Source organism: Amphibalanus amphitrite, unplaced genomic scaffold (genome assembly GCF_019059575.1).
Source record: "Amphibalanus amphitrite isolate SeventyFive unplaced genomic scaffold, NRLGWU_Aamphi_draft 000234F_arrow, whole genome shotgun sequence".
NCBI classification, from domain to species: Eukaryota; Metazoa; Arthropoda; class Thecostraca; order Balanomorpha; family Balanidae; genus Amphibalanus; species Amphibalanus amphitrite.
In genome coordinates, this window is record NW_024881729.1 from 318,323 (window position 1) to 345,037 (window position 26,715).

Consider the following 26,715-nt stretch of genomic DNA (forward strand, 5'->3'; position numbering starts at 1 on the left):
CTTTGTCATCCAATAATGTGGCACGGGCCCTCTGTTTCTGAAGTGAACGGCCGGCCGTAATGCAGCGGATGGCCCTGCAATAGTGGCCTGGCACGGCGGGACACGGGCACGCCCCACATAAAAACGGCAATATAGCGGGCGGCCGAGATCCTGTGCCGGGCCTGGTTCACCGAGAGTCGCGCTGCAGGACCCACGAGCCGACCGCGAGCGGCCACGAGCCGACCAGGACCGACCGCGACCGACCGGGACCGACTGCGATCGCCGACACCGCGCCGGCCGCTCGGCGAGCTTTGTTACGGGCGAGCTGGCCGGACAAAGCTCCAGGATGCCGGCCGGCCCGGCGGCGCCGTGCCAATGAGAAAATGCTATTAGTGGTCGTATCATTGGACCAAGGGCGCGTCCAGTGTTTTGCCCCTCGGCTCTGACCCGCCCAATATTCTCCTTGCAGAATACTGATTGTTCCAACGCGCCGCGCGAGCAAAAACGTTATCAGTGCGGCCCGCCGCGGCCTCTCCCCTTCCCCTCATCACTCTTCCCGCTCTAACTAGTTGACTCACTCAGTCCGCCTGCTCCTCTCTCTCTCTCTCTCTCTCTCTCTCTCTCTCTCTCTCTTTCTCTCTCTCCACCTCTTGCTCTTCGCCCTCTCCTCTCTCGCTCTTTCTTCTCAGTGTATATGAAGACCATTTTCCTTCTTTTCATCTACTTTTCCAGTTTCTTTGTCTTCCTTGTCCGTGATCTCTTTTCTTCTGCTATCTCCTCTTCCTCTCTCCTCGTTGCATCCATCTTCTCTCGGCAGCTTCTCTGTTCTTCATCCACCTTTCTCAGATCGCCTGTCCTCCTGCCGTCGCCTCTCCATCATATCGCCCTCTGCTCTCCGCCCTCTTTCCCTCTGTTCTCTGCCTCCCGTCCCTCTGTCTTAGCTTGCGCCACTGGCCGTATCATGGGGGAAGGCGCTATATCTGTCACATTTACAGCACACCCTCTGTGCAGTCGCCTCTTGCTGATCACTGATGGTGGGCTGCAGCAGATCAACGCCTAGCCTTTCTTTTCCATGGATGATACGTATAGACTATTGTGACGGAATGCATTTTCTGTGTCGAAGTTATATAACATTTTTTTTGCATATTGTCTACGAGGCATGCATTGTTCAAAAATGGTGCTGAAGTATGCAAAGTTCTTGCAATATTGTAAATGTTTGGCATAAACTACCCGTCATATCACACGGTTGGGGGAAAACTTATGTCGCTTACAAGCATGTCAAAAATGTAATTGGTCTTTTGTCATAAAACGCAAATGCTAACGTTCCTTTCTTTTTTTCCAGGTATCCGTGAAGAGCTGATAACTGCATTTGACAAACACCAACCGAAGACACAGAGCCACTCTTTGTCCTCTGCCGCGGTCAGCTGGCCAGGACCGGGCATCTGCCGACTGCGTAGGTCGCCGGGTCACCACTTAAAAATCCACCGAGCCGTCACTCTGTCGGACATTCACCAGCGGAGCGGGTGACGAGTTCTGCAGCCGCCGACGTTGCCGAGCACTCCTGAGGTGATCGGCTGAAGAACCCAGTGACGCGAACCCCCGGAGAGACCATGCGTGTAGTCGACCGTGAAACTGAGGATTGAAAGTGACGGGCGCTGGCCGCGTTGATAAGTGGATCGTGCCAGTGTTTGAGACCGAGAAAAGTGGTGAGTGGTGTTGAAATTTAGTGTAGTGGACAGTATCCGTGCGGTGAGTGTAAGACGTTTAACGTTGGACAGAGATTGGAAGTGAATTAGATGAACGCTGCTCTTGCCATGGTGGCCTGACCTGCCACGAGGACTGCAGTGCGCTGCTGAGAAACTGCTGGGATTTTCAGAAAGGTAAGCCTTTGTTTTCAGTGCTTAACCCCTGCCTAATGCCTTAATCTCTTCAGTCAACTAAGCTAAGCTGGCAGTCAAATAAAATCGTGTTGTGCTATGCTTCAGTAGCACCTCGTGCCGTCAGCCGAAGTCAGTGTTCATGAAGACCGGCACTACCAGCGGCGACGGAGGGGAGGGGGGCTGCAGCGCCGCTGCTGTCAGGAGCCGCTCGACCGGCCCTAGTGGGCTTCTCAATCTTCCATAGTTTGGCTTCGGTGAAGCGGAAGAAGATAGTCGGGCGGCGTCGACAGCTTAGTATCAGCCCTCCGATGACCGCGAAATGGACAGCGACTTTGTCCCGGCGGCGTTGTCGGAGCGGGGCGATACGGAGTCGATCGGCGGGGCGGCTGTTGGGGGTGGGGCAGCCCCGGGAAGGTGGGATGGGACGGGAGGAGGGTGGGAGGAGCGGGGTGTCTCCGGGGTGGGGGTGGGGGCGTTCGTCGCTGTCGATGAGCGTCGCTCGGTGCGCGGACGGCCGTCTCGCCGCGTGCTGCGTGGGCTCGGACCAGTAATTAGTGCGATCGCAGGTCGTCAGCAGAATAACCCGGCGTTGAACGGGATACTGCCGAGCCGAGCGCGGCCGTCACTGCTGTGGCACTCGCTCAAAACGCTGACGGGGCTGATGCTGGCCGAACCCTCCCTAATAGGACGGAGAAGAATGGTGTTTTGGCGCATCGACAAAGCCGGCACGATTAAACTATTAGTGGGAATTTGGCTTGATGAAGCTACGGGAAAGGCTTCGTTTGACTCTTCGTTGATACCAGAAATGCACGATCTTTCAAAAGGCAAAAAGTAAAACGCCGTGAGAAACATCTATGTTCACTGAAGAATAACTGTAATAACTAATGTCAGTAAAGATCTACTATCATTGTTAGCTGGAATGTGCGAACTGCGAGCCATGCGAATTCATCAAGGGGTAGTTGTGACCATGTGAAGCTCTGTTGCCCCGCGGTTTTATCACCTGTAGATTGGTTTCACCCATGCGGTGACAGATTCGCCGGCTCACTGAGCTGTGCCGTCGACACGGTTCTGTCATCTGTCGGTGAGACTGATAGGCTTCACAGATGATCAGACAGCGCTGCGAGTTCTAGGAAAATCAGTATCAAGACTGGTCGCCCTGGTAGGTAGCATGGGGTTCGTGCTCGGTCCACTGAGATCAGGAGATACATAGCGGTGTTACACATATGGACAGTGGTGGACAATGGTCACGGTATGGATCCCTAGGAGACACCGATGTGGACCTTGGTTGGTAGGGCAATGCCCTTCAAAGAAATAACATGAATGTAATAACAAGTCTTACTGAAGTAATCCAATGAGTCATCCCTCCGTCCAATACCACAGGCTATAGTTTCTGGTGACGTTCCTGCCGGCCGGACGCGGTCAATACCCGATGCATCATCTTTTTCCTGCCGGCCCGCCACCGTGTCGGTCCGTTTTCGTCACTGGTGACTGATGTGGCCCGGGGCGATATTGTTTGGACCTCAGCTGTCCAGCTGGGCCCGCAGTCTCGGCCGCCACCACCCACCGCCCCGCCGTCTACCGCCCGACCTCCGCCACCGCCCACCGCCGCCCATGGCCCGCCGCCCTCGGCCCACCGCCCACCGCTCCAGTGCCCACCGGCCCGCCGCCCTCGGCCCACCGCTCCAGTGCCCACCGGCCCGCCGCCCTCCCGTACATGCCCCGGCCGCGGGCGGTGGATAATTGATGAACGCGAACCGCCGTTATGTCGGCCCATCACATGCATAGAGATTGTGTGGCGTCTGAATTGTTAATGGCGGCCTAATTGGTGGGCATTGGTGGACGTCACTGGATGCGATAGATTTTGGTAGATGTTTTCTTTGGGACTAAGTAAATGGCGTGGTTTGTAAATAAGTGACAATGGCCAATTATATAGCATCAGTACCTACAGCATGCCTCTGCTGATTTTACCCTCGCCTGGCGAGGGGGGTTGATACAACCCCCTAAGGTTTTTCGCAAATAACGAAAAAAACGGCGGCGCGCAGCGCGCCGCCAAGTTTGACATAGCCTCTGGGGCAACCTCTTACAACCCGTGATAAACATTTGACCATTTTTTTGCACCGCATTCATGGAAAACTTTAAGTGTTGCATGGATATCTAAGATTTATTCCTTTAGGCTGTCATATATATTCAGCTCCTTCATCACATCAATAACACTGTTTTAGTTTATCTCAATGAGGAGTGCGACTCGTTCTCTGAAGAAAGTTCCACTGATGAAAAGATCGCATTACCGGATTTATACCGGCGACAGAAGAGTTTTCTGAGTCACTCGCTTGGAAAAGGCCGAGAAGCTCATAACTCAAATCCCATTAGTGTGTAATAAAACACCGGACGGCTGGAGAATGACGCTTGGAGCGGTCGACGTGAGGGGAGGGAGGGGAGGCAGAGTAGGGGTGAGCAAGTGAGCCACCCTTGACGGCCTGTCGGGTCGGTCGACCACGCGCCGTCCGCACTGTGGCCCCTCTCTCTCTCTCTCTCTCTCTCTCTCTCTCTCTCTCTCTCTCTCTCTCTCTCTCTCTCTCTCTCTCTCTCTCTCTCTCTCTCTCCCTCTCTCCGTGAGTTTTTTTGGGCCGTGTGGGTCGGTCAGCCGTCAGTCGGACTGGCATTGCCATTAGGACCGAGCTGGCGCCGGTTGCTACGACCGTGACCGAGATAGGCGACTGATGCTGACTGATCTCTGCCCGACGACAGAGGTAACCGATTGCAGTAGGGTATAGCCGTGTAGGTGTGGGTGTAGCTGGGTACGGATTGGTATGGGTCGGTATGGATTGGTCGATCGAATGCTGTGCGATGAAGATTGGCAGTAAAGGTCAACGGAACAGTTACAGCACAGCCTACGCGAACAACTTGAGGAACCCAAATAACTATACCACGGTATGTTGCAGATGCAGTTACAAAAATTTGTAGAGCTTTACCTACTTTCAATAACATTAGTGCCCGGTTAGATTTTATAAGTCTCGTTCGGTATATATGTGGCACTGTTGGTGGGAAATTGGGCTCTGAACGAACATGGTTCAGTAGCGAGCGCTGATTGCAGCAATAGTTGTATTCCTTTCACATAGATGGCAGCACAGCACAACGCCTGAATGTAGTCTGTACCGCAAGACACGTAACTAGTGCGGACGCACCGGGACGTGTGGGCGCAACCGGTTCAATGTAAGGCAATATCGCTCATAGGGCATGTAAAATATGCAATTAAATGTTATTTTAATTTAGGACACTGCTTCCAAATCGAATAATGAATCTAATGCTACCTCAACGACCAGAATCAAAACATTTGATAGTGTGTAGGTAGGCGATTTACCAGGAACAAACGAGAACGATGCTTATTTTTAAACATGCGTACGAGTATATTCAGCTAACCTTATGGAGCGTTTGTTACACCCTGTTCATCATTTCTGTCAGTTTGTGTCAGTTTGTGTCAAACAACGAAAGTGTCAGTTTGTGCCACTTTCGTTGTTTGAGCAGTGCGCAAACACAGCCATCAACCTGACAACTTATTCCAGCGCAAGTTGATTTTAACGACGAGGTTTGAGCGAGGCTGCTAGCTTTCTATTATATACTGGCCTGCTGAATGTTCACAGTCTGCTGAGATGATCAGGAAACCATTTCCGGAAGGGTACCTGGGAGGGAATGTGATAATGGATTGTTTTCGCCCTACGACAGAGTTTTTCTATTGGCTTGCTATAAAGGAGTTGCTGTCGTTGTGCAATCATGTAGTTGTGCAATATTATTAGTTGATGTGACCATATTCTACAATTGTTTTGTCAAGTCGTCGCATCCAAGCTGGGGATTACACAAACTCCTTGTGTCTGCGAGAATCGTCGAAGCCGTGAACGATCGGGCATCTCCCCTCTCCTTCTCTCTTCGTGGAACATCAGATTTCGGCGGTTCCTCGGTTCTCTCTGTTCCGGTCGGGTGGATTCCTTAAGTGGCACGTCTGCTTGTATTGCCATGTAGCGACACTGGGAAATGTATAGCCGAGGGGACCGGGGACCGGACCGGGGTAGTGGACAGGGGGTAGAGGCGGCAGACAGACGCGGCCCGGCCGGCCGGCCCTCCTGTCGGCGGGCCCCTCTTCTGGCGACGACAGTTCATCGACGGACGATCTGCGCCCGCTCGCTCTCTGCCGGGGGCGCTCTCAGGACCCCATTTAATTACCATAACGCTCGCCGGCCTCCGCTGACGGAGAAACGATACGCAGCTGCCAAACAAACCGCGCGTTCGGATGGCACAATTACTCAGCCTGCTCGCTCGTACGCCGCTCCGCACGGCGGCTCGATTTTGGCCGTCATTACCGCCGGCATTAAATGAATCGGAAGAAGGGAGCGCCGGCGTGACTTTGCGACCTCGACGGTCCCCCGTGGACTGAGTAGGGGTACTGATAGCAGAGCTGGGCGCGGATTGGTGGACAATCACTCAGGGGTTGACTCACATGTCGAGCTAATGCCATGGTTTCGCAATGTCACCACTTGATTTAATGAACTGAATCAGCGTTCCGCGTATTTTATTGTTGGAATCGACTAAATTATGCAGTGCAGTGACGCCCTTGCTTTGTTAGGGATCGTGGCGCTTAGGAAGCACTTGTGTGCCTGTGCTGTCATCGTAATTTAGCGAAGCCATAAATGGTGTATATTATGTGTTAAGATTAAGGTTATCAAGGAGAAATGTTACGGAAATCAGCTCAATACCAACCAAAGAAACTTTAGTACAAGTGTTGCCAAATCTTGAGCTAAGGCCAGGAGTGAATGATAGCCGACGCTTGCAACCCGTCTTTGGAATCTACACAACGCTGCAGCAGACTAGCGGATATCTTCTATAATTTTTTTTTAGATATGACCCGTTTAATCAGTGACTTTTTCATTTCTGGTGTTGTCTTTACATCCAAGTCTAGCCCACTTTTTCACGCAGCATTCAGATAGCTGCAGCAATGCTTCGATGCCTCAGCAATTTCTCCCTTCAGATGGAAAACATTTCAATCAAACTGGTTTCCAATATTTCTTACAGTCTCAGTCTCTGGCGCGCTCCAAAAATTCGTGGTTCGTCAAAGCCAACCATTGGCTTCGTTTAAATTCCGAACTCGGTGGTCTGTACAATATGTGCGTGATTAAACTCTGTGCGGCGCCGCGACTTGGACAGCTAACTTGGGACGACAGCCGCGGAGACGAAATGCAGTCCCGGGTGGTGGGGAAATCGACCCCCCGCCCCTCCGGTCCACCGCAAACTATATTGTAGATCAAGCAGTTATATCGTCCTCACTTTTTGTTATGCGTCGTCAATATTCATACAAAAACGACTTATTTCATAAGGGTCAATTATCTTTATCAATATGATAAGAATACTCGCAAAATAACAGTCAGCAACGCAGAGAAACAATCACATAACGTAACATACATATGTATAACATACCTATATCACATATAGCGCCATTCGTGTCCCATAGAACGTTGTATCAAAATGGTTGTATTTCGCCACGTGGCTCATCTTGTGCAGTCTTTTGAAGACCACGTGCTTAACCCGTCTCATCTTTTCCGACGAACAATGGACATAAACGCTGATGCTGCGACAAAGTTGGCGTCTGGTAGCGGCCGTTTGAGTTTCAGGCCGAGAGGAGAGCTCTCAGGCTGTCGTCGCCAGACAGGTGCTCGGCAAAGTTGTGACAATACCCTGCCAGTGGCACATCAGCGACCAACAGACACTCGGCCGAGTGGATTACGGCGTGACGATCCGCCGACACAGTTCTCTACTGCGGGGCCCTACTTTTCTCCTCAGCTGGCTGTTGTCTTACCAGACTTTTGCAGAGCATGGAAGATTTGCTGTTAAAGGTAGTGTGCCAGCTTTCTTGGACCGTATGGAGTTAATGGCCCAGATAAGGAGAACCGGATTTTTAGAACTTATCCATACCTTCAAAACTCATGGAAACGTCTTAAATTCTTCAAATTTTGAGTACCCCAGTGCGAAATTCGCCCCGACGGGTTGTCGGTCGTACCCCAACCACATTTCACACCACTATGAACAATAAATGCACACACTGAAATCGCTATTACCGATATGCTCATCCAATCAAGTTTCGATAAACCCGTTCATCATCAGCTCCTGCGGTTTCGAACACGCCTGTTCGGTGGTGCGGTAGACCACGCCCAAAGCCAGGGCCCCGGTAACGTGAGGTAGCCGAGTCAGGGCAGCGTGCGCTGACCCAAGCCGGAGCCGCGCGTCCTCCCGGTGTCATGTGATAGCCCGGGGCTGCCCGCGGGGATGCGGTAGACCGCGCCCAAAGCTGCGGCCCCGGCTTGGGTCAGCGCACGCTGCCCCGACTCGGCTACCTCACGTTACCGGGGCCCTGGCTTTGGGCGCGGCTTCTGCTCGTACTTTGTGGTGCGGTGGTGGTGCGTCGGGCTGCGCGCTCTGACTTCGGCCAAGAAAAATGCGTCAGCTGATCATTGTCATTTCTGCCACTTGCGTGTGGTGAAATGGGGTCATAACTTATAAGACGGCTTTTTCATATCAATTACTTTACATAAAATCATATTTCAAACCATAAATAATGTTCGACAGCCAAATAAAAGAAACAATACCAATACGGGCTTACAGTTTAAGGCTCGACATTGTGTTGTCTACGATTAGACAGCTGATAACTCATTCCCGTACGTCGTATGGTCGTAACACTATAATGACCTTTGCTTATTGTCACAAGTGCGCCGCATTCGCGATTGTTGCCCGACGCCTGTTTGCAGGTGAGCCCACTACAGTTGTTATACATATCTAAAAACCGATAAACTTTTAGGCGAAAAAAGCACTATTCCAGGCCCATTTTTGATTTTTTGCGATATTAGGTAAAAACAGAAGCTTCTTATCCTAGGAAAAATAAAATGGGAAATCTTTCAAAGGTGGCACACTACCTTTAACGTTGTTGGTTGTTATATGCACTAAATTACTGGCATATAATTTGTTTCAACTGCTTCTGTCAATTACGACTTAAATCATTACTAAGCGGATTTGAGTTTTCTGTTGAATCAATAATGCACGATTCCTGATTGCATCGCATTCCCTTCTGCTGATAAGGCAGCTGATCATTTATTTTGTGATTTTCCTCATAGATACATGATATAAGAACTTGTAAATGGCTAGTCTGTTATCATTTTACACATGCCATCGCCCTGTCTCCGATTAGCTCCGGTTTGGCCGCGAATATCCTCTCTGTGCAGCACCGCCGGCCTGGCGAGCCATGGCGAGCAACCACCCGTGGCCGACCGCCGCCGGTCGCTGCGGCTTTTTAGCATCGGCAGTGCGCACTGGTTGCCATGGTAACGGCGCCAGTAATGCGCTGTCGACATCTGACGATAATCTGTGTGCCACGGGCCGCCGGCCATTGCTATTGACGCAGTGATTTCGCGGCCATCGCCAACTTTTTGCACCGTCGCGCCACTGGGCTGCCTCCCGGTGGTGTTTGTTTGGGCACGGTTTGATGGAGACGCTGTTTACGTTTTTGCTCGGTCGGTGATAGCGTGTCACGATTCGACGCTCAGTTGCGCGACATTGATCGCCTGCTGCCCCTCCCCCTGTTGAACCACTACCGTTCTATGTTATACATTCCGGGGGTGGGTGTTTGTTTGGGATGCTGTTATAAACCGTTAACGACAGTGAATGGCCTGTGATCGTTTGCAGCAAAGGCCACCCTGGACAATGATTAAATGCTACGTGCACCGTGCAATAGTTATTTGCAATGTTTGTTTAGCTATGCCTCGTTATTGTTCCATAGGTCAAGCTCTTACCGGTCTAACGGGGGGGGGGGGGTCTGAATCATGTGTGTACTCTAAATCTGTTTTTAGCTTCCAACTTCAATTGTGTAACTTTGTCTAGGACCAACGCGAACTGCTATCGGTCCCAGTTTCTTACCTGTCCAATGTTTGTGACGCAGTACTGACTCTTGCTTGTTCTTCAGTGTAAATTGTTCTGACCGTCGTCATCTCCTCAGTTTCAGGGGCATGTGCTGACAGCCGGTCGCCATGCAGCCTTCCGCTCTCTCCCTGTGGCTACTGCTGCTGTTCAGGCTGGTGGGACCCGGACCTGCACACCGCATCAATGTCTTCTGGAACGCCACCAACCCAATGTGAGTACCGCCTGCCCTCAGATGCATGTCTGGTTACCTCGCTGAATCATGTATGAAATACCTGGTGGATGATAAGACGGCCGTCTACCGAATCAGAAGTGATTACCCCTGGGTCAGGTACAGTTGTGATGATATCTCCACAAGCCATTTCCGGTGTGTTATTTTTTGTTTATTTATTTATTTATTGTTATTTATGCGTAGGCTCTCAACTGGATTTTCACTTCCTTCTTATACACAGCCGGCGATGTTGCTTTGCATCTTTCGTCATAGGCGCGGGAGCCGGGGGGGGGGGGGCAGTGGGGGCAGCTTGCCCCCCCCCCCCAAACTCTGGGGCCGTGGGGGCGGTGCCCCCACAGCTTTGAGACGGAATACCACACTTTTTTGCAAATGTTTTCTTTTTTTTGTTGAAAAATCCGAGGGGTGAAAAATAAGTGGCCTAAAACCGGTGAGAAAACTAGATTTGGGGGTACCCTAGGTTAATCTCTATTATGGTGTGCCCCCCAGTCGGAAAGTAGTTCCCGCGCCCCTGTCTTTCGTGCTCAGTCAGCTGCAATGTACGGAGTCCATGGTAAATGAGAAGGTTCGCCACGCGTGGTGCCAAGTCTCTAATATATCTTTAGCAGCAGGCAAACGACCACACTAACAGACTCACGAGACCAATATGCGACTTCCGCATCCAGCCGAATCACCCGACTGACAGCCGAAGCTCTGCCTCACTCTGCTCCGACGCTAGGCTGAGCTGAGAGGCCGCGGGGGCGGGCTATAGGCTGGGTATCAAACGAAGTGGTGAGCCATTCATATCACCTGCGGGACTTGAGGAGGCCGACGGCGCGGCGTGGTGGTAACGATCTGTCAGCTGACAGGGAGGCATAAATTCTCGGTGTTGACGGGCTGCCCGAGGGATGTGAGCTCTACACTAGCGCACAGACACACGGACAGAGGAACAGACGGACGGACTCCACGTGAAGTTTGCGTCCGTGGGATGGCTGCTAACCGGCCGTCCGCCGACCTCTGCCGTCCAACTTCCGCACTTAGCCTCCGGCCTGTCGACGATCACTTCAAGTTTGAGCTGGCTCTTCTGTTTAACCGCTTCAAGTATTTAAGTTTGGGCTCTGCGGCGGCTGCGGCACGCCACTCACACGCAGTGGTCTGTTGGGCGCGGCCGACGGCCCTCCATTAGTGATGTGGTGGCGGCTGCATTATTTCACATTTCGGTACTGAGACTGACATGAAGCTGGGTCGAGGAGAGATAGTGGATGAGGGTACGTGCAGATATAATGACGCCTCTCCACACCCGGCCATCAACGGATGGACATATCCGACTAATGCACTAATGTAGACGCCCAGACCGCGTCAGGTGCTCCATAAATACTGCAGACCGTTTGCCACAGCCGGGACTCTGTTTTGATGAAACTGTCTGCTGTGTCTCTCTCGGCGTGTTTTGACCGGGTTGTCGTTTCGGGTCGCGGCGCGACTTGCTCCTCTGGCAACAGGCGTGCTGCAGGCGGCGCACGATTTATGCTCCAGGGAGGGCGCTATCGAGACACAGCGCTAGTCAGCCCGCAGCCGACATATCCTGTTAATGCCCCAGCCGCGTGTGGCACGCAGACGAGTTATGAAGCTGTGAGGAGCGACCAGAGAGTTATCATTTTGTGGAGGCTTCTCCTGAATGATAAATGCTGAGCTACGCTTAGACATAGTTTTTGGTTTCAGATGTTTGTGAATCAACACCATACAGCTGAATAAATCCAAGAAAAATAAAACGTGAATCATTCAATCATACGTCAAAAACATTTGATAATTGAAGGCGGAAACAGGCGTTGCCTTTGTCTTCGTATGGTGACAAATTAATGGTAACTTCCCATCGGTATTTTTATGCACCGTTTTGTGAGACCGTCCCAGTAGCCTTTCTGTCAAACAGGTCCGTTCAGAGGCTCTTGTTACATAAATACCTCCAAGGCTCAGCGATGAAACTTGGAGCTCGCATTTTATCCTTGAATTGCGCTCAATGCCCGAGAGTTGTGCTACTGACTGTATTACGGGCAGGTCTTTTCAGTTGGCTTTCGTATTGCGAGCTTTCAGGCTCAATCGCGGTGACTCCTATTGGGTAAAGACCTATTCACGTTCCCGAGTTGCAGGTATTCTTGTTGGCTTTTATTTGTTGTTGGTTCTATTGCCTGCGCACAATAAGCTACTGATTATACTTTACTCCGTAAATAAGGTGGTTGAAATATAACTGCTGCATGAATTGCGACTGCCGCGGCAACATTCCTGCTCTCTCATGTATCCTTCACTCCCTTACTCCGCCTCTCTCGTTCCCCATCTCTCCCTTCCTCTCTCTCTCTCTCTCTCTCTCTCTCTCTCTCTCTCTCTCTCTCTCTCTCTCTCTCTCTCTCTCTCTCTCTCTCTCTCTCTCTCTCTCTCTCTCTCTCTCTCTCTCTCTCCCTCCCCCTATCCTCCCTCTCTCACTACATCCAAGCGTTTCGATTCGTGTTGTGCGGTACAGTATAGCTACAGGCGCGCGCCGCTGCTGCCATCTATCGATCGCTACGCAAATCTGTATCGCTGCCGAGTAGAGCCCACGTCGATGGTTGCGTATTGTGTAATCTTTAACCCGCGCCGGGCCGGTGCTCTTAGATTCCGCGCCGGGCCGGGGGGGGGGTGTCTGAACACCCCCCCCCTTCTAACTCGGCTCCTGGGCCACGTAGCGACACGCGTTAAGCGGCAATCGAAAGAACGTCCAAAATAAGGACGAATGCACTTCGGTCATTTTTTGGGTCAGGTCAAAGGTCAGGTCACCAGAGGTCACCAAAGGTCAAATGTCCACTATTTCAACATTTTGGAAACTGCCAACGGCTTTCTCGGAACCGATAGAGCTACAGCGCCGCGGAAAAGCGCATTCGATAGCCCTTTTACAGACCTTTCTGAGTAATGCTCTCAGATTTGACCGCAGGTCAACGGTTTAGCCTCCAGAGGGCAAAAACTCCAAAAATAGCCGTTTTTACGAAAAGCGTTTTTTCGGCAATAACTTTTGACTCAAAAGAGCCACGACATTACTTTTGCCACCATCGTGTTCCTCTCGTCGAGACGCGTCGAATGAACTATAATTTGACCTGGAAAGGTCAACTTGAAAATTTGACCTCAGGTCAAGGTCATGACCTGACCGGAAAAGGTCATGCTGCATATCAGTCAATCCGCAACGTCGAGCCGAACACATCCAAGGTGTTTTCAGCGCTCTAGCACGTCTCTATCAGAAGTTATTAGCGAAAAACTGTTGGATTCTGTTCGTGACCTGATATGACCTCGGGGACATAACGAGGGGTCGCAGTTGCCATTTTCCGGTTCAGTGTGTCCATTTTACCTACATCTCGATGTTTGAGAGTGTCTAGAATAGCGTTCGTGCAAAACAGACGCTTTTCAATTTTCTCCCATTGACTTATAATGGAGAGGTCGCGAAATTGACCTGACCTTAGGTCACCGATATCAAAATTCCGAGATATACATTTTATAGATAATGTTGCTCTAATCAATCGCTGAAAGTTTCAAGGCAATCGATCAATCGGTGTAGCTATGACGAGCATTCTTATTTTTTCTGAGGTGAGGTCACTTGGCGTGACCTGGTGACCTGACCTAAGGTGACCTGGGTCTGAAATTTTAACAACATGTGCGGAAAAGATGCCCAAACAGGTGTGCCAAAAAAGGCGGCGCTCCGCGCCGCCGTTTTTGAGATATCTGCGAAAAACCGCAGGGGGGGGGGGTGTTCAAACACCCCCAGGCCCGGCGCGGGTTAACGCTAGTTCACACCATGGCGCACATTATTTCACTATGACCTGATACTTGCTACATTGCGACGGCTACCGTGCTGGCTAATCACATCACCTCTCTGCGTGTCCAGTACCCACTGTCCTGCCCGGCTCTCTATCCGTCCTGTTGCTTCGGCCCGGCCGCATCAGCCCACCAGCTGCCGCTCCGTCTCTCCCGGTGTCAGCGCGGCGGACGACGGGCGGCACCGCGTCGCTCCCGTGAGACAGACGACGTGCCACCGGCCCGCCCCATGGCAGCAGCACACGGACATGAGAGAACATCGACCGGCCGAGCAGCGAGCCGAGTTCAGCCGCGAGCTTAGCACAGGTGCAAGCCATTGTTCACGTGATAGGTGTTCCGAGGTAAATCTTAGAGGTATGGAGGACAGGGCAATGATGAACTTCCGTCAGTGATCGGTCAATTAGTCGAATACCCTTATTTGTCATTTGACCATCGCGTCTTATTAGAAATATGCCTTGGTATAATATTCTTCTAATGTTTTCGTACCCGTGGAACCCTTAGTCAGCATAGGCTTGCGTCCTCCTCCTCCCCTCCGGTTCTCGTTTGCTCGAAACTCCATATACCTGCCGGTGGTTAGTCCCGTTTATCAGCTCCGTGCAAGGCAATATGCCCCGTCTGTCAGACTTGCCCTTATCGAGACGGAGTGAATCGATAGCTCTGTACCCAGGTGAGCAGCAGTGGCCGTCGATAGCTCTGTACGCAGGTGAGCAGAAGTACTCGATCCGACGGACGGGATCAATATAGCCGTTCGGCCGTCGCTGCGTCAGTCAGCCTCCGCGGAGACCGAGGCACTGTTTATCCAGTGCAAGAACTCCGCTCTGCCGCCAGTCTCAGAGACGGTCGCCGCAGCCTGGTCCTGCTTTTCTAGCCGTCTGTCAGTGCTCTTACAACGGTCTGTGGCTCCCTCTGCGGCACTTGGTCGCCGTCTCTCGATGTGTTATTGCTGGCTTCCTCATGTGCCGTTGGGATGATCTCGAAAGACGCGAGGAACAAAGGAGCCCTATTCGGAGGCACTGCTGGCATGAGGGATGTGGGCAGACCGACCGTGCCGGGACACCGCCCGAAATACCAACCGGGAGAGCCGGGCCGTGCCAGCGCGCCCGCAAACAATGAATGGAAAGTGCTTTATTGAAAGCTGCGCGGCCGTTTGTGTGGATTGGATTCCATATCTTGTCTCGGCGACGAGAAATGGAGTGCTGACGAATGAGTAACAACACGCAAAGAAATCACATCATTTCTGCCAAATCAGTAGTTGACCTAGGGATGGAGGGGTGAATGTAATCGAAGTCGAATCCAATTCAATCAGATCGAACCCTACTCAGCTGTGATTGGTGAACTGAACTCTAACGCAGCTGGTTAGTTTTATCTTTGCTTGGGCTAGGACGACGCAAGAAATTGAACTCCAGGGCTAATATTTTCCTTGCTGAAGAAATTACTCGAAGTCAAGAAAACTGAACCATTAAAAAATTAGCATAAATCAAGTCAAACTCGTGAACATCAGACTCACATTAGTCTCTCTGGTAGTATTTCTTCCGTCCCGTCTGCATCGGCTGTCCCCCGGCGCTCTCGGTCTGATTTCTTCTCGTCACCGCCGCCGTCCTGGCCGTGAGCACGGCGCAGCTGGCGGTTATGGTCGGCCTGGGGGCGTTCCTCGGCCGTAGACGGCGGCTGGGACGTTCCTCGGCCGTAGCCGGCGGCTGGGCGTGCTCCCTCCGGAGCTGTGAGGCTATGCCGTTTTCTACAGTAGTATGAGACTATGTGGTCCTTCGGATGCACTGCAGTTATACAGTCATGTATGTATTTTTGGGCTAATTTAGTTGTGTGGTGTGTATGTAGCCTTATCTCTGACTGAAAAATATCTTAACGATTATGTCGCTTTGATATTTGTATATTTGAGAAGGGAACACTTTTTACATGATATCTGTTCTGAGAATGCAGCTGGCAGTGAGATATTTTGACATTTAGTGCTTAAAACTGGATGCTGCCGATTGAAATTTGGTTTTCCAAGTGATGATTACGATTAGTGGTGTCAATCGGTTACCAAAATTTCGGTATACCGATACCGAACCAATACCGATTTGGTATTCGGTATTATATACCAAAAGCATTTGGTATTTTGTCGGTATCATGAAAATCAACTACTGTCATAAAATATTTGAAAGCATTTTTGATATACCTTCTGAACTCAAATTTGATTTTGCTAAATGACACTGGATGAAGAAAAATGGCAATCATGACACATTTATCCCAAATGCATGATGTCCTAACAAATGGGCAAACACATCAACTGTAATATCAAATACATCAGTCTACCAATGTTAAATCAGTAGGCGGAACTATGGTCAAGCGTACCCATTTTCGGGAACGCATTTTCGTTCCCATGTTTGGGAACGATAAACCCAAATATGGGAACGCCATGTAGGCATTATTTAAAACAAGAAAAAGAACTGTTAAATGACGTCCAAAAAATATAAAACGATCGTGAACCGCCTGATAGTTGTCTCAATATTGTTGGGAAAGAGTTTGATATTGTAAGGCCCATCGTAGTTTCAAATCGTTCCCCTATTTCTAAAGCAGTCCATCACCCGGGCCGCGAGCCCAAATTTGGGAACGCTGTCGTACACTGGCGCTGCAAGCGTTCCTTATTATGGGAACGGCGTACCCAAAATTGGGAACGATTTCACCGACGCCTTTCAGGGGCTCTTTTCATTAACAAGCATCACGTCCAACGCCGCAAATTATTGTTAACGCAACAATCATCAGATGACCTTTCCGGCAAGACCGTTGCATGTTTCGCCCGGTCTTCTGCGCTTTTATTCCCGTCGATCTCGCAGCGGGCACGCCCCCCTCTGCAGGATTACGTAATCCACAACGCTCAGCGATGTTCAACAAGGTCTTCCATACCTATATCCACCGTCCGCGCCGAGGGTGGAGACATGTCAAGCACCTGTCTGCTAATCACCGAGAGTTGACGAGCACAAGAAGTATCCAAAAATGGGAACGCTGAATATGTTACACCCTCAAAACACCTAGTCCCAATGAAAATCTAGTTTTTTCCTTTCTTAATGAGTGTAAGTGGCAAAAGGCCTGGTAGGATGGGCACGACGTATGATCGAAATCAGCATAAAAATTATAAATAAGCCACACAGAGCGACCTATATCAGAGAAATTCCCCCAACCGATCATGCTTAGAAACGCCGAAGACAAAAACCACGCTCATGACACTGCTTATAAAACAACGCTAAACAGCTAGCATCCAAATAAAATATGTCTTTCAGGGCTGATAAAATACAGCTGAATGATTTTAAACCACTGAAACTGAGTTTACAACAGTAGTTCGGTAAAATCACTGACGTTCCACGCGGTCGATCGCCCCGACACCAAATGTCAACAATATTACCTCGGGACTGTCCGCGTGTTCGCTTGCATATGTCATCATCTGGTGTCGCTAGAATGAAACTTCATAACCAGGCGAAAATTATTATACTTGACCTCAAAATGTAAAAAATGCTTCATTTTCCTTAAACTTGCATGTTAAATGTCGTATAACCCATATTTCCACCATTCTGTCATTTTTAAAAAATCATTAAAAATATCATTCCACGGTCAATTTCCTTGTTCCACGGTCAGATTAAAGATAACTTTATGGAGATTTAGTAGATACTTAAATCAGCGTGCACTTTTTTGAGACGTGATGCACTTTTGAGTTTTAGTGGGCGAACGGCCGAAAAATTGCCTTCCGTTCTCATAAATGGGAACGCCCGTTCCCATATTTGGGAACTCCGTTCCCAAAAATGGGAACGTTCCTATATTTGGGTACTCATGACCATAGTTCCGCCTACTGAAATGGCAACTTATCAGTGTTAGCAAATTCCAATACCATGAGGATAATTATCCTACAAAGAAAGCCAATGTGCAAGACATAAACATTAATTAATGTTTAACTCACTGTATGCTGGAAAACATACTTAAACTACCTTTCTCAAAATTTCCAAAGCATTTATTAGCAACAAATTTGACTTTGTTTTGAGGAGTCTGTGATTGATCTTGACCTTGTCTTCCTTTTCATTTTACTGCAATGCAATTACATTATCCAAAACCCTGTTTAATACAGCACTAGCTTCACCATTATCATCTAATATTTAAGGCAGCATTTGTCAATTCATCATCACCCGCATCACCCCACAAATCTTCAACTTCGCTCAACTTCAAAAAGCCTTGTAGTGAGCGATGCTGTCATGATCCTGTGGATAATTTATTTTCTTCAATTAGTGTTCTCTTTCCTGCTCTCTCAACAGATACAGATCGCTAGCAATTTAATCATAAGCTTCATAAAATATAATTGGCTTTTGGCTTGACTCGCACACAGCAGTTTCAAAACTGAACACATCTAAAAACATTTCAATGTCGCAGCTGCGCCAGGTTGAGGAACCGATATAGCTCGTTTTTCTGGTACTTCATTTTTCAGCAAAAGCGGCCTACAACTTTCTTGAATTAATTTTAAGAAGTCAAAATTTATACAAGGAACTTTGATTTAAGTGGACTTAAGCAAAAAAGAAAAGAAAAACTTTATTTTATACAGTTTTATCATTAATGCAAATGGCCGCCGCCTCTAAGGCCGCCATTATGGAAGAGATGACACGTGACGTGTGCCAATTCCTCCGTAAAATTATGGACATTTTACTAAGATTTCATCGCGGTATCATTACAGTGGTGTCTGCTATCTATCAGTGTGCCTCGTAAGTAATTATTTATCAAGTTTTGTTGTGTTACACATTTGTTGATGAAGAAAAATTGGCTGCGTCAGTATCGTCACCAATCACCATGCTACTTGGGCTGAACTGTAGGTATCATGGGCTTTGTTTATATTAATGGTGTAGCCCAAGGTGTAGCCCATCATTGTCAATTGGGTCACCACTTTTGGATCATGATAACACACTTAACCCTGTCTTGACTGGACTCGAAATGAATGACTTGAATTGAAAGAAGGTTTGATGGTTCAGGCATGGACAAGATTCAGGGTTCAAGTTATTTTCCTAACACCTCATGCAGTTGACTTGAATCCACATTCCAGTAAAATAACTGACCTGAATATTTGTTAATAGTTGCAAAATAAGTTATAAATGTATTTTTTGCAATGCAAATAATTAAGAGATTGCCTGATTTGTTTTTGTTACCTTATTTCAAAGTATTAGGTACCTTTCAAGGCTTATCATATGTCTTGAGAAAGTTTGAAGCATTTGTTTGATAATTCCCTGATTTCGGTATCTAGTCGGTATTTCCCCCTATTTCTGAAAATCGGTTCGGTTTTGGTATACTCTCAGTGATTTTGGTCGGTATCGGTTTGGTATTGGTTTGCAAAATTTCTGAAATTGACATCACTAATTACGATATATTCTGCGCATTTTTCGGTCAGCTATTTTAGGGTATGGCCGCTTTGACTGCCTTTGGCTGTGCCAGTGGCAGTTTTGGTGCCGATTCGGCTTTCGAATATCTGACACAGGTGTGCTCACAGCCAATCACTCCACCGTGGACCATTTGGCCCCTCACTGGGCCACTGTCTGCATGCAGAGGAAGGGCGTTCCGTTTTCAATTACACCGGGGGTCGGTGGCGACTGGTGGTGTCCCAGCTGGTTGTGGGAATGGGAAAGTTGGAGGAGAGGGGGAGAGTCAGGAGGGGTCGGGTTATTGGTCGCACCGCCATCGGGCCCGGCTGGTGCCATCTGTCATGGGCGGCTGTGGTGTTTCGCCTTTCTCTCTCTCTCTCTCTCTCTCTCTCTCTCTCTCTCTCTCTCTCTCTCTCTCTCTCTCTCTCTCTCTCTCTCTCTCTCTCTCTCTCTCTCTCTCTCTCTCTCTCTCTCTCTCTCTCTCTCTCTCTCTCTCTCTCTCTCTCTCTCTCTCTCTCTCTCTCTCTCTCTCTCTCTCTCTCTCTCTCTCTCTCTCTCTCTCTCTCTCTCTCTCTCTCTCTCTCTCTCTCTTCCTTTCTTCTCTTGAAACTCTACATGCGCTCTTGATCTTTTTCTTCTTCCGTTTTTGTTTCTCCCCTCCCTTGCCTTTGCTATGTTATCAGTGGTTTCCGTGCCATTTGTATGCCTGTTGCTGTCCAATAGTTTGGTTGTTTCGATCTTTGCTACATCGTTACTTCTTCATTTCATCTTCAAGTGTATTTCTTCTTCTAATGATCCTGACGATCTTTTCAGCAATGTCCTCTCTAACGTGTAACATATTTCATCTCATAACGCGCACCTTTTTGTTCAGTCTTTTTCTGTTCACGAACCCTTTCTGATCTCCCACCCTCTGCCTTTCCTCCTCCTCTGCTCTGTCCCAGATTGTCGTAAAGCCCGTCGAGTGATCATGGGCGTCCATCATGCCGTTATGGCCGCCGCCGCTGCGACACAAAAACGAATAGCCCCGCCAGACGAGACTCGTTTCATGGAATGTGACGCCGCGGGAAAGAACGGGCCAGCATTGTGAGCTGCGGATTGGAAATTTGTCAGAGTTATTTGCTTCCTTCAACGGATAGTTCTGTTGCGGGCTACCAAATAGTTTCACCGCCACTGTGGATTTTGGGTTTGCGCACGATGAGTCAGTCACAGATTCAGTTTCCCTCTGTTGTGCCGGGCTTTGCAGAGCTTTGTTTACCAGCTGCGTCCTAAGGGGCCACCTGATCCGCCGCCCCTCCCCAGTGGAGCAGCGGTGGCTCTGTAAGCCGACTTCCAGCCTGTCCCCGGGGACAGCCGGGGGCGCCGGCGGTCGCCAGGTATGAATACGGCACTGTTTACCACACACCCAGCATTGACCACTAATGGGCTGCGATCGGTTGGTAATGGGTCCGGCGGCTCAGAGCCGCAGTGAGGAAGGCTGCTGGTGGAACCAGGCTCAGACTTTTGAACGACCGAGAGATGATATTGAGATAATGATGACCATATGATGGTATAAGTTTCAACACTGCACGGTCAAGAAGAGCCACTGTAGTATCCACTATCCAGTTTGTTTTCAACCCATAAAATTACAAAATAAAAACTCTGGTGACATGATTTCAGTTTCAGCTGCCAAAATATGACACCAGAAATTCTTTCTTTTTGCGTCTTCCAACTATCATCGAAGAGTTGTGTTCGATATGTTTTCGTCTGCCGCGGCTATTGTTTTCGTCTCGTCGTTCCGTCGGCGGCGGTGGAGCGCTCGGGCTCTGAAATAGCTGTTTCCTCGGCTCATCAGGGGCTGGTCTGTTTCGGGCCTTCTGGCTGAGATGAGTAACGCGCGGCTATTTGTTGCAACGTGTGCCGGCTGGGGCTGGCAGCGCCGATAGCTCGGACCGGCTGCCTCTCCCTCCCCCCCCCAACCCCCGCTGCCGCCTCCGCCGCCCCTGCTTGAATTCTGGAACACGACCGTTGCAAAAATGAACAGAACTAAGCCGGGTGGGTACATGTGAAGGAAAAGTAGAGACAGAGCTATGGGATGCTAAGATATGGGGTATACAATATACATTGGGCTGTGCTGGACACCAACAGTGAGCCGCGCAGGCGAGACGGTGGGACAGGATTGCTTCGTTGGGACAGTCCGCCCACCCCCTAAACAGTCACCCCAGAGAGGAATTACAGGTCCCGGTAGGGACCCGACCTTATTCTGTATTCATTCGTTGTTAGGTGGGTTGCCTTCCAGCCCGGAGAGGGGGCGTGAGGTGGTACACGGACAGGTTTGTCCTGAGGATGGCGAGGACGGATTTGGATGGGAAATAGTTCCCCTTTCCTTTTTTTTATCCTTCTCGCAATGCACCGACCTAAAGGCTCCAGCCGCTGCATAGTGCTGCCACCTACTGAGCGATGCTGTGCGTATTGGCCGCTAGATGGCAGGAGCGGTATCTCCATGCAGCGTGACCTCGCTGAGCCGAGCTGTGAGCTGCTTCGCCCGTGGCATGCTAGAAGACATCAACCTCAGCTATTTATAGAGCTCTCCTGTTATTACTGCATGATTTGCCATGTTGTGTGTATACGAGTCTGCAATTTTGGCAGCTCATTCACGTAATAAATGCCATCAGGCGCCTCCAACTCTGGCCGGGCCGTCGCCGCCGTGGAACCCGTCACTTACCCACGTCACGGAGGCCACTCGTTAGCACAAAACTACGCCGCCATGCCCACTGACCACCACCGGAACGCCAAACAATGCGCGCGGACTAATCGCCCAATTAGTAGTATGGCAGCGCGCGGCGCCCGGCCGCGGCTGCCTGGCCGCGTGTCCCGCCGGTGACTGATTGTGGCCGCTCGCGCCGCGCCCTCGTGCCGCGCGCGGACGGCCATTGCTCGCCTTCGACGTGCTGCAGAATCTGGCCGTCGATGGTGGACGATACGCCTTCAAAGGCGCCGCCGGAGTCGATCGGTAACAGGTCATGCCGAGATGGGAAATTATAATATTGTATTGCTTGTCAGAGCCATGGCCAATTGATAACGAGCTGGCGGCCAATTTGCAATCAGTCGTCTGGCTTTGATTAGTATAAATGATATGTTCCGAGGAGTTAACTATGGCGCCTAGCGGCTTGTTAAACTGGAGTTCAGACGGCTGATTGGAAGTCATGAGCTCATTGCTCGCGGTGAATGGCGTTATAAATATGCATATATTTTCCGCTACAATCTTCAGGTTTTAATTACCGTTGAAAATTATCTCAAGAAAGGATTATCGAGAATGAATATCAAATTTATTGTCATTGGAACTTGATTTGCCACTCTGTATATAAATCCATTTTGTTTGTTTTTTATCCCTCGTAGACAAGTTCACCCTCATTGGTAGAAGTTTAAATGCAATGTCTTGCTGAAAATGTTCCTGCATGCGTTTTCCCGTAAGTTCTAATAGCTCTGTGATAGAATGCTACAGTTTAAGTGACATAGCTTATGAATAAAAGTCTAAGTGAGATTCGAACGTGGCAGTGATGCACGTCCGTCCGTCATGAAAACGCTGATACTGACACTACAGCCATAAAACGTTTATCCATTTACATATGTCATCGCTCGTGAGCATGACGTCACCGACAGTTACGTTAGTCACTCGTCGGCGATATTGTTGGCCAATGGCCGCCCTTTTGTTCAACATGCATTAGGGATATTCGATTTTGTTCTCACATCAAGACGGAATGCGGTCAGCACGCTGCTTGCCCAACGATCACGCATGTCTAATTCGTCTATGAAAGCATCTTCCTTTCACTTACCGCCCTTCTGATGTGCATGGTGAGTCATGGCTCGTTAAAAGGCTCTTTGAGCCCGCTTAATGCCACGTTTAACGTGTTAGATCTATGGAATAATGCAGCGGACTCTGGGCCTCGGTATGGAAGAGGTCAGATGTGCCGTAAACCAAACTGCGCATCATGCAACTACAGCTCACAAATACACCCTCGACAAGCCTACGCCAGCTCGACCCTGTCGTTACCGGCTCGCGTGTCGCGGGTCGCACGGTCACGCTAGCAGCGGCGGCCCTAATTAATCTGCCGCGCACCTCTCCCCGCTGTCACCTGGGCTGTCCGCTGCCGGCTCTGATTAGCCCTCGGGCAGTTTTTGTGGTCGGTACTCCGGGCTCCGGAGACCCCCTGCGGCAGGAGCCGGGCCGCCGCGAACGCCGCCGTCACCGTGCCGGCAAAAACCACCCTGGGGTCTGAACGGCTGTCAAAATATCCCACCCGGCCGCCATCGACGAGCTAAGAGCGGCCCTTCCTCGGCAAGTGTCCGGACGGGACTGTCCTTGGGGGTCGGGTGGGGACACACCGGCGCCGCCCGCAGCTCGGACGCGTGAAAAATCGCCACCCACCCGATGAGAAATGGTAATTTCTGGGGGTTTGTGACCGGCCGACGGGGGGGCGGCGCTGAGAAATGACAGAAAAAGCGCCGCTCGTCGCGGGGCGCCGGCGGCCGCGTCGCTGCGAGCGCCGAGCGTCGGACTGACGGCGATGAGCGCCGTGAAGCATCCCGAATGCGACTCCCCGCCGCTCGTGGCTGACCCGACCTCGGCCCGACCTGACCCGGCCCGGCCCGGCCCTCTGCGGACAGACAGCCGCGAAATAGCGCCCGACACGCGCCGCGGGGCCCTCCTCGATCGCTCGCAATGAGCCGGGAGAGCGGGTGAGCCGTGGGAGGCAATGGGCGGACCGGATCTGACGGCTTTCCGGCACGGCGAATCAATCAGGAGCTGCGTGTTGCGCAAGGTCCGCCCTCAGACTCGTCTAGTTTCGATAAAATTAAACACAGATTAGGTGAGCTGAAGGCGACTGTGTGATTTAATTTATTCGCTCGTGATTTATCTGGAGCAAATCAATATCCGAATAGTGTTCGTAGTGGCCTAGTTATTTGAGTTTGTCGAAAAGCTGAAAGTTTCTCCGTTATAGCACATTCGAACTATTTCTGATATTGTGGTGCCATGAAGCTCTACCCGGCCATTCCAGCCCCATTCATTGCTCTGAGCTGGTCTTTCAGCCACCGTCAGTGTGTCGGTGACGTCTGACCCGGTCAGGTCACCGCCCACCGCGCCGGCCGGCTGTCCGTCACTTCTGAAGGCGTCCATCCTCTGTCTGTCGGAGGTGGGAGCCGTCGTGGTGCCGCTGGAGATGGCCACTTTCTCCCAGGAGTGGGGGCGTGCTCCGCGACCCAGCGGCCCGGTATGGAACGGGGCCCGGCCCGGCCCGACCCGCCGGCCCTTCGCTCGGCCCGCTCTTTATGAACCGGCGCCGCCCGGTCACGCTGAAGATTGGCAAATTTACATAACGGTGGTGTGCTGAGCGCGTTGCTGGCCGGCCCAAAGAGCTATTAGGCGACTTAATTAACTCAGTCCGGGCAGAAGAACGCTCGTGGACGGTCTGGTCCGATGCTATCGGGGGCGTTTTGTTTACGAAACGGTGCGTGGTGTGGAGGCCGATGTAAGTGGGTCTCCCGCCGGAACATTGCGACAGAACGCTGATTTAATTTGCAGCGGCGAGGAAATACAGCGATTTACTGATAAAGTCACTGTAAATGCATTGTAGAGATATCTCCGGAATAAAAATGCTCGTTTTAATGTCTGATGACAAATGGCGAATGAAGTTGTTCCGTCAGCTCGGCTCTCGGTATCTGATGTGCTGCGCTGCACCGAAACTAGTTTAGCGAATATTTTAACGCACTGTTGTTTTGACGCGATTGCACGTGAAGCATGTTACTTAACTGCCCCTCTAAACGCTGCTAATATGCTGAATAACTTGCTGGCGGACAAATACTACCTACATGTTCAATCTGCATAAGAAACACGTCGGCCGATTCGCGCACAAAGGCTCGCTTTTGTAAATGTTTTATCTTGTTCTTGATACAAGCACTTGCTTTGTTCGGTGATGCTGATAGAAGTCACTTTTTAGAGAGACATGCGTCCTTTTATCAGCCCAGTCTTTAGCTGACTGAATGTGATTGATAGAGCTCCACCAAAGAATGTAATCGTGTTTTATTTTGGTTCACCTTGGAATGCATGCATGTTGAATATGTTGATAACTTTTCGTACTTTGAATAATCATTTTAAATGCAATTAAAATGGCGCACTCATCCCGTGCTTATTTTGCGTTTATGCATATTTGTTTTTGTTTTTATATTCACAGCTAATTTTTTATAGATACTATTACGAAAAAAAAACTTGCTGTCGAGCGCCGGAACACTCAGAACAGCTATCCCTAAATTCAACAGCTATTGCCTATCTGATCTATTTAGACGGATGCTAGGTATGTGCATCAATGCGTACTTCCCCGTCATATCGTCCTCACGACCAGACTTTCACGCCCCGAAGATGGACTCCAATCAAGTCTGAGAAGTTAAGGCCGGACAAAAAACTCGTCCTAATTAAATCTTCACATCTTAATTCGTGGTCGATGTGATAAAAACATGTTCCGATTCCTGACCACGGAACAAAGCGAGCACGCGATCTGGCCGAGCCCTGTCAGGACCTGACCTCCGGCGACGGGACCGGAGCGGATATATGACTACAAGACACACGCGCGGAGTCACCACTCACCGTCATAGCAGGGTCGCCGTGCATCGCGCGGGCAGAACCATGAGTAACGGAAAAATCGTCAAATCTGTCGGCGTAAAAGTTGAATATTATGTATTTGTCTAAAAACTTGTTATCGCCAATTACCCATAAAACATGAGGCTTGAGGCTTGAGCTGTGAAAGAATCGGATATCTCGTTGATAAAACTAAATCATTCATGCGAGTCGAGCCCCGCTGAATTTCTTTTATCTCGCGGTCAGATCTTGATGATTGAAAGCCCCCGATAGTGATGAACTTGTGATTGAGGGCTGTGACCACGCACTTCACTCTCCGTCGCCTGTTAGACGATCCGTCACGCTTTGTTCGTCTTCTACATTTCCATATAAATCTGCTCTTAGTGACCGATCGCTGATCGATATCTGGGATCATCCTAGAGGGGGTGGCTTTCTAGATAAGTTCAGGGATTGGGCTAGAGAAGCCATAGGGCTAATTTGGGTGCAATACTTGCTCCGGATACAGTACATGTCCCATGATCATTTCAAATCCAATCCCCGGCCCAAACCCTGCCTTTTTATCACCATTGTCCTTTCAGTGCTAGCAATAACACATGGCAGCCGCAGCGGCATCTCCCGAAGCGGCGCCCTGTGACACCGAGCAGTCAATCCGGGAGGCAGACATCCCGCCTTGTGACACATGTAATGAAGCGTGAGCTCGGACACCGGCTGTCCTGGACGCATACCTCCCGGGCGACCTTCCAGCCTGCCCGGCGTCCTCTGAACGTCCTAAAAAAATAGCCGGACTGTCGCCAGGACACAGTGCTACCTTCAGCGACCCGTGAGAGCCTAGCATGACCCACAGCGGTCTCGGTCCCTGACTGATGG